Source organism: Lichenostomus cassidix, chromosome 1 (genome assembly GCF_008360975.1).
Source record: "Lichenostomus cassidix isolate B80296 chromosome 1, HeHo_3.0, whole genome shotgun sequence".
Classification (NCBI taxonomy): domain Eukaryota; kingdom Metazoa; phylum Chordata; class Aves; order Passeriformes; family Meliphagidae; genus Lichenostomus; species Lichenostomus cassidix.
Window position 1 is genome coordinate 115,012,529 of NC_139479.1, and position 8,239 is coordinate 115,020,767.

The window sequence follows — 8,239 nt, forward strand, 5'->3', positions numbered from 1 at the left end:
GCTGGAAGGGACCACAGTGGGGCATCTGGTGCAACCTCTCTGCTCAGGCAGGGCCATCCCAGAGCACAGGGCACAGCATTGCATCCAGACAGTTCTGAAGTATCTCCAGAGAAGGAGACTCGCAGTCACTCTGGTCTCTGTTCCACCTCAGGCACTGCCCAGGGAATAACTTCTGCCTCATGTCCAGGTGGAACTCGCTGGGCTCAGTCCCTGGGGCTGAGGGACAGCCAGGGCTGAGGCTCCTCTCAGCTGGGCTCCTCTGGAGGCTGAGCAGCCCCAGCTCCCTCAGCCTTTCCTGGGCACCGAGATGCTCCAGGCCCTTCCTCACCTCCGCAGCCCCTGCTGGATCTGCTGCAGGAGCTCCGTGTCCCTGCTGGGCTGAGGATCCAGAGCTGCACACAGCAGCATCTCCTGATGTGCCTCCCAGCACTGAGCAGAGGCGAGGATCACCCCCTGACCTGCTGGGAATGCTCTTCCCGATGTCCCCCGGGATCCAATCGGCTTCCTTGGCCCTCAGGGCACTTCGGGCTCAGGGACAGCTCATTGTCCCATCTCTCCAGCCTGTCGAGGTCCCTCTGAAAGGCTGCCCAGCTCTCAGGAGAATCTGCCACATCTCCCAGATTTCTGCCCTCAGTGAATTCCTGAGGTGATGTCTGCCCCTTCATCCAGAGGGGCCCAGTGCTGAGCCCTGGGGCCTCCCCAGGGACAGGCCTCCAGCTAGGCCTGCTCCTTTGTGTTTGCAGCTGGTTTTGTTACAGTTCAGGTATGGCTGGGTTTAAGTGTAATGTTTGATCCATGTGGACGCTACCTCTTGACCTTGCTGCAGATTTCAGGCCCTGGGGACTCACTCACCACCTCAGTTTATGCAGAGCAAACATCGGCCTGTTTCTATCCCACAGAATGGGTCCTGCAGCTGGAAATGCTGTGAAGGAAGAGAAATCCATGGACATTGCAGATTCTGAAATGATTTTTTTTTTTTTTTTTTTTTTTTTTTAATGTGATGGTGAGAAAATCCTGTCTCTTCTGACACATGACACTTTTGGAAACGGAAAATGTTTGATCTTCATGAGGAATGGTAGCCTCTTCTTCCCTTGTTTTCCTGACTGATGTATGGCAATGGAACAGAGAAGGTAAGTATTTTCTGTCTTTAATACCGGCACTAACAGTGTTATATGGGTGGAAATGACTGCCTTACTTGATCTTCATTCAGTGCAAGGACTGGTGAAATTTTAGTGCCTGGGCAATGCGAGATATGAAGATGGCACAGACACAGGCCAGATATCCTCATTGATGGAAACCCATTGCTGACAGCTCTTGACTGCACTGGCTGAGTTTCCTCCTAGGGCTGGTACCAGAGTTCAGAATTTAAATTTTGCTTATATTACTATATTATGACTTGCTTTCCAGACCATTGCACATGCTGGCCGACTTAAAATTGAAATACAGCCCCTGCCTTGGCAAGGGCAGTGTTATCTGTGAAAGTCACTCTGATACTTACTTCACTTATGTGCCTTCCTGGGGCTTGTGGGTGTTAGATTTGGGTTTCAGTTGCTTAATTCCCTGTTGGGTTTGCATGGCTGAATCTGCAGAAAAGGTTACAGCTTACACAGTGCCCTGTGTGTATTTGCCAGTTCCACAAAGCAGGAGGTAACTTGATTAAGGCAGGCACTTTTGACTTCCTGATGGTTTTTCAGTCTGACACACCAGAATTTTTACAAATGTTTTACAGAGGAAATATGGGATCTTTTTGTCTGTTGTGGATATCATTATAACAAATGGAAATACAAGAGAAAAGGTTTTCTTTTTGTTATATGCTTAATACCACTGAAAGTAAAACAAAGACATTTTTAAAACAGCAAAACTAAGGATTGAACTTTTATTTTCTGTGAAATTTTTCCATTTTATTAGACATTTGTTCTATAATTTTAATTACAAATACCAGTGTCTGTCACTTAATCTTACAATAATTTCACCTCACAAAAGGCAATGCTCAACAAGCATGGGTTTGTTTCCAGGATTGTGCTCTGCATTGCTCTGCATTGTGCTCTTGTTCTATGTATTAACTGATTACTACTAAATAATATTCAATCATGATATCTATAGAAATTCTATTGAACAGGGAGCCTAATACTCAGTAGAATGAACAAACTTCCATATGTGGGAAAGAGAACATTAAACTAAGCACGGCTGAACAGAGCCACTACAATGATGCTGTGCATTTACCTTAATATCTCCAGTAGTTTTTCTTGGGAGAAATTCCAATGTGTTATACAATGCAGAAGGATCAACACAGCAACTGCCCTTAAATATCTGGCTCCCAGGTAAATATCTGTCCCAGATACTCAAGTTTCTTGTAGCAGCCAAATTATTTGAGGCAATCACACAACTCAGCCACCTACATTCTGCAACATCACAGACACAGCTTTGTAGTGCTGTAAACTCCTAGTGTGCAAAATCTGCTCATCGAAGAAACATTCCGCTGATCTAAGGATTTGTACATACATTCCATTTGTACCACAATTTCTCCTCTGAAAACCAACACCCCTCTAGTCTTAGTCTTCCCACCTTTGAGGGCTGGAAGAGACCTTTGCTGAAAAATTAAACAAACACATGCATATATGGAAATATTTACTAAAAAATGAGCATGAAAATCTTCTTAGATGACTGTGGCACATGATGTGTGAAAATTTTCTCACTATCAGGAGAGGAAGTTTCTTCTTTGCCAGAAACCAGTGATATTACCTGTGCACTTATAGGAAACTTCTCCAGAAAGCACGATTTCTGTGATTAAAAGTGTATCACAACCCATGGTTTAGATTTAAGAGAGCTGAACTATCTAAAGGTTTTTTAAGCACAGCAAGACCAAACCTTGATCTATTTATGTCAGTTCTACCTTGCAAGTTTTTACTCCCTGTAATAACTCTATCTAAATTCCTCAAGGAGCCATTTTGTGGCTGCTGTCAACATAAACATGTATAGATTACTCTGCTTTCACCACATTCCAGCAATTCTCAGCTTTTCCCATGACCCCATTTCCACTTGCACTTCCAAGATCATGACCTCCACTTTGGAAACAGCATTTGCTCCAAGATATATTCTGCCAACCAATGCACTACCCAGGAAAATCAGCTCAGTGCTGAGCATGAGCAGGAAGAAGGGTTCTGAAATAACAGTCATAGCTCCAAAACTTTCCCCTAAGGGGAAATGACCTGTGAATAATCCAAACTCCATTCTGTCAGCTTTCTCAGCAGCCTATACATTATGCCATGAAGTTATGGGCTGATAACCCTTATGGGACACCCCCAAATCTGAGCCTGCTACATTACCATGATGAAGTCAAGACCAACTGTCTCCACCAGCAGGTATGACAAAAACTGGTGGTGAAAGTTAGCCAGTGTCCATCTCATTTCCTCAAGTAAGATATACAACAGGATTGCTGGTTTTAATTAAATTTAGCCTGTGAGGTAATGTTATTTCCCCAAAAAGTGTGATTTATCATGTCCATCATTACACTGAGCACTTCAAGTGAAGCTGTTATACCATAAAGGTTTTTATTTTTCACTGCAGTAAATCTCCCCTATATTAGCAAAGTCTAGAAACAAACCCTTTTTTTGTGGTTGCAAAAATGACAAGTTTTCAAAACACTTAGCCATTCAAACCCAGAAGGTAATAGGGAGCTGTCTGACAGATCTTTGTTTTCCAGTATGACTCTCACAAATTTGCTCTGAGGAGGCCCAAGTACTCCCCTGCTCCAGTTATGCTCATTAAAACTGGAGTGGTTCCATTCATGCCAGCTCAACAGAAATCAAAACCTGGCCTGAAGCCTTGGATCTTCATATTTCAGCTGCTCACAGCAGAAGAGGCCCTTGGAAATTAGTTCTCTCGGCATGTGGTCTGGATGGAGTAATTCCACCTCCAAAGTAATAGAAGACAAGAAAATGAAATGGCTGCTTTGAGCTGAATTCAGTGAGTTTTGGGTTGAGCTAGCATTGTAACCAAAGCCATGGACAAGGACACTTTGAGCAATCCCAGGTTGCTCCAAGCCCTGTCCAGCCTGGCCTGGGACACTTCCAGGGATCCAGGGACAGCCGCAGCTTCTCTGGGCAACCTGTGCCAGGAGCTCAACCTCACAGCAAAAAATTTCCTCCTAGTAACTCATCTAAAACTTCATTGCACATCAATAAGTGATGACCCCAGTGCTAAAAAAACCCTTGATCTAGAGCAGGAATGGAGGGGAGAATGAGCATTTTGATCCAACCCAGCAAAACCAGCTGCTATGGCAGGCAGCCTTCATTTTCTCAAAGGATCTATGCTTTTTCTAGTTTTGAGATGGACAAAATGCCATTGAAATAGAAATTACTGGCCTACTCTACTCTACAGACACAGTGGGTACATCTACAGAGAATTCAGGCAAAAAGTCATAAAGCCCACAGCTGTTTACAACTGTCCCACTCCAAACTCAAAGGGAATCAGGAGCACTGGATGCCTTCTGACTTGTTGCAGAAAGGATGCACAGTCTGTCTGAGCTGGCATCCCAGTTTTTACAAGCAGTCTTGTAAATCATTGCCTTCAGCAATTATTTTGTGCTGTGAGTAGCACCAAAATTATCTGCAACTAAAATAGCTCAGTCTTCTGAAATGGGAATGGAGGGAACTATCTGTGAACTTTGAGAAAAATTTCTGGGAAGTCATGAGCTATCAGCACCAGTGGGGAATTAAGATGTTCAGAAGGCCAGACTTGGCCTAGTTTTCCTTCTCCAATGGGTTGTTGCTATTAGTGAGGGCAGAGGAAAGCCTCAAGTCAATTCAGTCAATATTTCCCTTTAATTTTACCCCAGAAGTTTTTTTCAGGTAGACAATTGCTGGTATTAAAACCCTGACCTTGGTTTAAAAGGACCTGAGAGTGCCAAGAATTAGCATCTTTTGCCCAATCAGAAAAGAAATTGTCTCCATATACACAGCAAAGATCTCTTGGGAAAGATTTCCAGCTCTCCAGGTGAATTTCTGGACTCCTAAATAGGAGCTGCTGAGTCCAGATAGTCGAGGGTCACAGGTGGAGACAGACAGAATGCAGGTAGGTGTTTGAGTTGGTGGTCAAGTGCTCACCTGAGCACACTGGAGCCTTGCCTTCTTCCCCCCTGATTTTCTGAGGAGCCCTGGAGAAAAGGGGAATCCACAAAGTGGCACAGAATCACCTCAGTTTTGCACAGGAAAGGAACACAAGTCAGGAGCCCACCACAGCAGGGAGGGCACTGAGGGCACTCAGCTTTCTCTCCCTGTCCTGATCCCCATTTAAGAGTTTCAATTTTAGAATTTCTAATGTTTTTCATCTGATTTTCCTGTTTCATTGCCAGTTTTATGCCAAGACCATTTCTGGTTCTGCTGGTATAAAAATAAGAAGAATCAAATCTCCTTCCATACCTCATTTCTAGTGGTGCATAGACTTCACAGAGACCCAAACCTGTTTTAGCTTTTTGATTGTTTATAGTAACTGTAGACTCAACTTTAAATTTCCTGCCTTTCCAGTATTTTGTACCAGACAAAACTTCAGCAAAATTACCTTATGGTATATATATATATAAAAACATGTATAAAATAAAAATATTAAGATTCCTGTAAACTCCTTGCAAGTGTTAAAAGGAAAAATTAGAAAAAAGCACATACTCTTTTATTAGCAACAACTAATGGTTCTAAGGTTCTTCTCAGCCAGATGAATTAGCATGGGAAAAACTTAGATAATGTCAATATATTGCATCTCCTTTCAAAAGTTATTTCCCCAAACTTCCTAAGAAGTCAGTGAAATATACTCTGAAGTGAAGGGGAATATTTTTTTGATACATTTCTTAGCAGTATGCCTACTTCTATCAACAACAAAATTATTCACCAGATAGAAGGCACAGAAATATCAGATATTAGCAAATTAAATATACATGTATTTATTGAGATCAGAAGCCTATAAATAAAGCACTGGAATAGAGGGGCTACCTTCATGAGGTACAATTTTACAAATATTTTTCTATGACCATCAGTGATTTTCAACAGAAATGCTGCTCTGGGTGCTCAGGCAGACCTAGACTTAAAATCTTTCTGGTTTTAAGGTGTTGAATCTGGGCAAATAAAAATGGAGGTCTTTACAGGCACATCCTCTAGTTTGCAAAATCTCTGTCACCAGCTGTGAACTCTGGGCACAGGGTTCTGTACCCACCAACATCACCCAGGGATGTTGCGTAAAGCGAGAGAGCTAAGGATGACATAAGTTAGGAATATAGCTTAAAGTAGTTCTGCAGGAGAGTAGCTCAGGTTTTCCTATTTCCTTGGCAATAGCTGGAAACTGTAATGTTAACTGCTTGGACATCTGCATCCTCAGAACAATTTATTCCTTTAGTAACCAGCATAAACAGTTGTGTGCTGCTAGGAACCAGAATATATCACTACTCAACAAAGGCAATTGAATGCAAGGAAAGAACTCAGTCTACTCTTAAATTTAATAATCTTGATTTTAATGCCTGGGAGAGAATGACTTTTTTTTCTTACTTTCTTTACATGAAATGGAGAAGGACATTTTTAAGGTCAGGAATTTCCTGAGCTTTGCCCATGGTGGGTGTTTTGAGGTCTATTACATGCACGCTTCCCCAGTGCTCCCATTTTTTATTGTTCTTAACCTCAAGCACGGCACCTGATAAAGGTTAAACCTTGTAGGTTGTAGCACAGTGCCAGCAGTGACACAGAGCACACACCCCAGATGTCATATCCCCCTCAGAGGACACGGAGGAAGGAAGGAAAGAAGGAAGGAAAGGAAGGTGCCAAACAGCCTACATGATTCTGTTTCAATTAGCAAGACTACTTGCCAGCCGTGTGGAACTGGAATAGCAAAGCATGAGGAATATGCTTTGCCTGTAACTCTGAGCCACTCCCTGACTGCTGTGACAAGTGAATAAGGCTGAATGACCAAATGAACAATCTTTTTTCCCGGTAAAAATGAGAGAAGAGGACAGTAATTTAAATATCTAAACATCTAGAAATCCTCCTGCTTCACCCTACAAAAGTAACTATGTATATCAGAAATGAATTTGTGATGCTGTGTGTGTCTTGTGCTCTGGTAATAAGTAGTATTCACATAAGAAATGTGGGGATGGGCTAGAGAAATTCTTCTATGAGTTACCTTCTCTTTATTCCTGGCCACTCATCTTCTGGAAGGCACTTCTGATTCATAAGGGAAATGTTGGGATGCTAGAAAAAAAATCCACTTAGATCTGATACTACATTTTCTTGTTTGTACCAGCAGCAATGTCCCACAGATGCCAAAGGAGTGAAGGATTCTGGGTTGGAAAGATAAAACAGGCTTGTTTTGCCAGGGAAATGTGTGGGCAGTTTTTCAGGAATTGATACACTAAGGACTCTTGTAAACCTTTTGCCATTTTTTCACTTACATGAAGGCAGGCTCATCTTGGCTGGGCAACTGTGCCTTGCTCTGAGAGGATCAGCTAGGGAAGTGAAACTCAAATGTTCCACAGCAGTACCAAAAAATGGAAAAACTGTTAATGGCTTTCTCATTTATTGTATTCGTGTGCTTATTTCTATTTTATTCACCTGTGCCCTCTGAAGTACATTTTGTGCTACACAGCCTGGAGAATATAATATCAGGGGAGCTGTGCCATCAGCTGAGGCATGCTGGGGACACATCACTTCTCTGACCTTAACAAGACAGTGCCATGTTGGTAAATTGCCACTAAAAATAAAACAATGATGAAATCTGAAGACATTATTCACCTTATTCAGATTGAAGCAAACCCATTTTTGCTGGAGCAGAGGTTGAATAAACCTCAGTGATCAGTTCTTTACTGTTCATATGCTACTCACACAAAATAATGGGAAGAACAAGCCCAGAGGAGATCTGTGGAGGAGCCAAGAAGTAAATAATTTGTTGTGAGTGCTTCATGACTGCAGACCCCATCCTGGCTCTGTTTGTTCCACTCTGAAGCCACAGTAACTCCTTTGTGATTTATGGGGTAACAGCAGCACTCAAGTGTTCCCATCGCTGGTCCAAGTGCCAAGATTGTACATAAAGACTCTTTAATGGCTCAGGTCTCACTTGCTAAGCTTCACTACACTGAATTATGGAATAAAAGAAACCTAAAACCAAACAGTAACAGGGGAAGATTTAGCCATGAACTTCTCAAAGCAATTTTAAGGAAAACACATTTAAAAGCACCACTAGTTCACAGATCAGCCTTTTATTC

At 42.4% G+C, this 8,239-nt stretch overlaps 1 long non-coding RNA gene across 1 annotated transcript; it reads left to right on the top strand.

Moving 5' to 3' along the window:
• The first annotated feature begins 243 nt into the window (after positions 1-243).
• LOC146445656 (uncharacterized) lies at positions 244-7,786 on the top strand. Its single transcript, XR_014855711.1, has 3 exons — positions 244-1,130; positions 3,240-3,362; positions 6,699-7,786. It is a non-coding gene; the product is annotated as an uncharacterized LOC146445656 (long non-coding RNA).
• Positions 7,787-8,239: the final 453 nt, after the last annotated feature.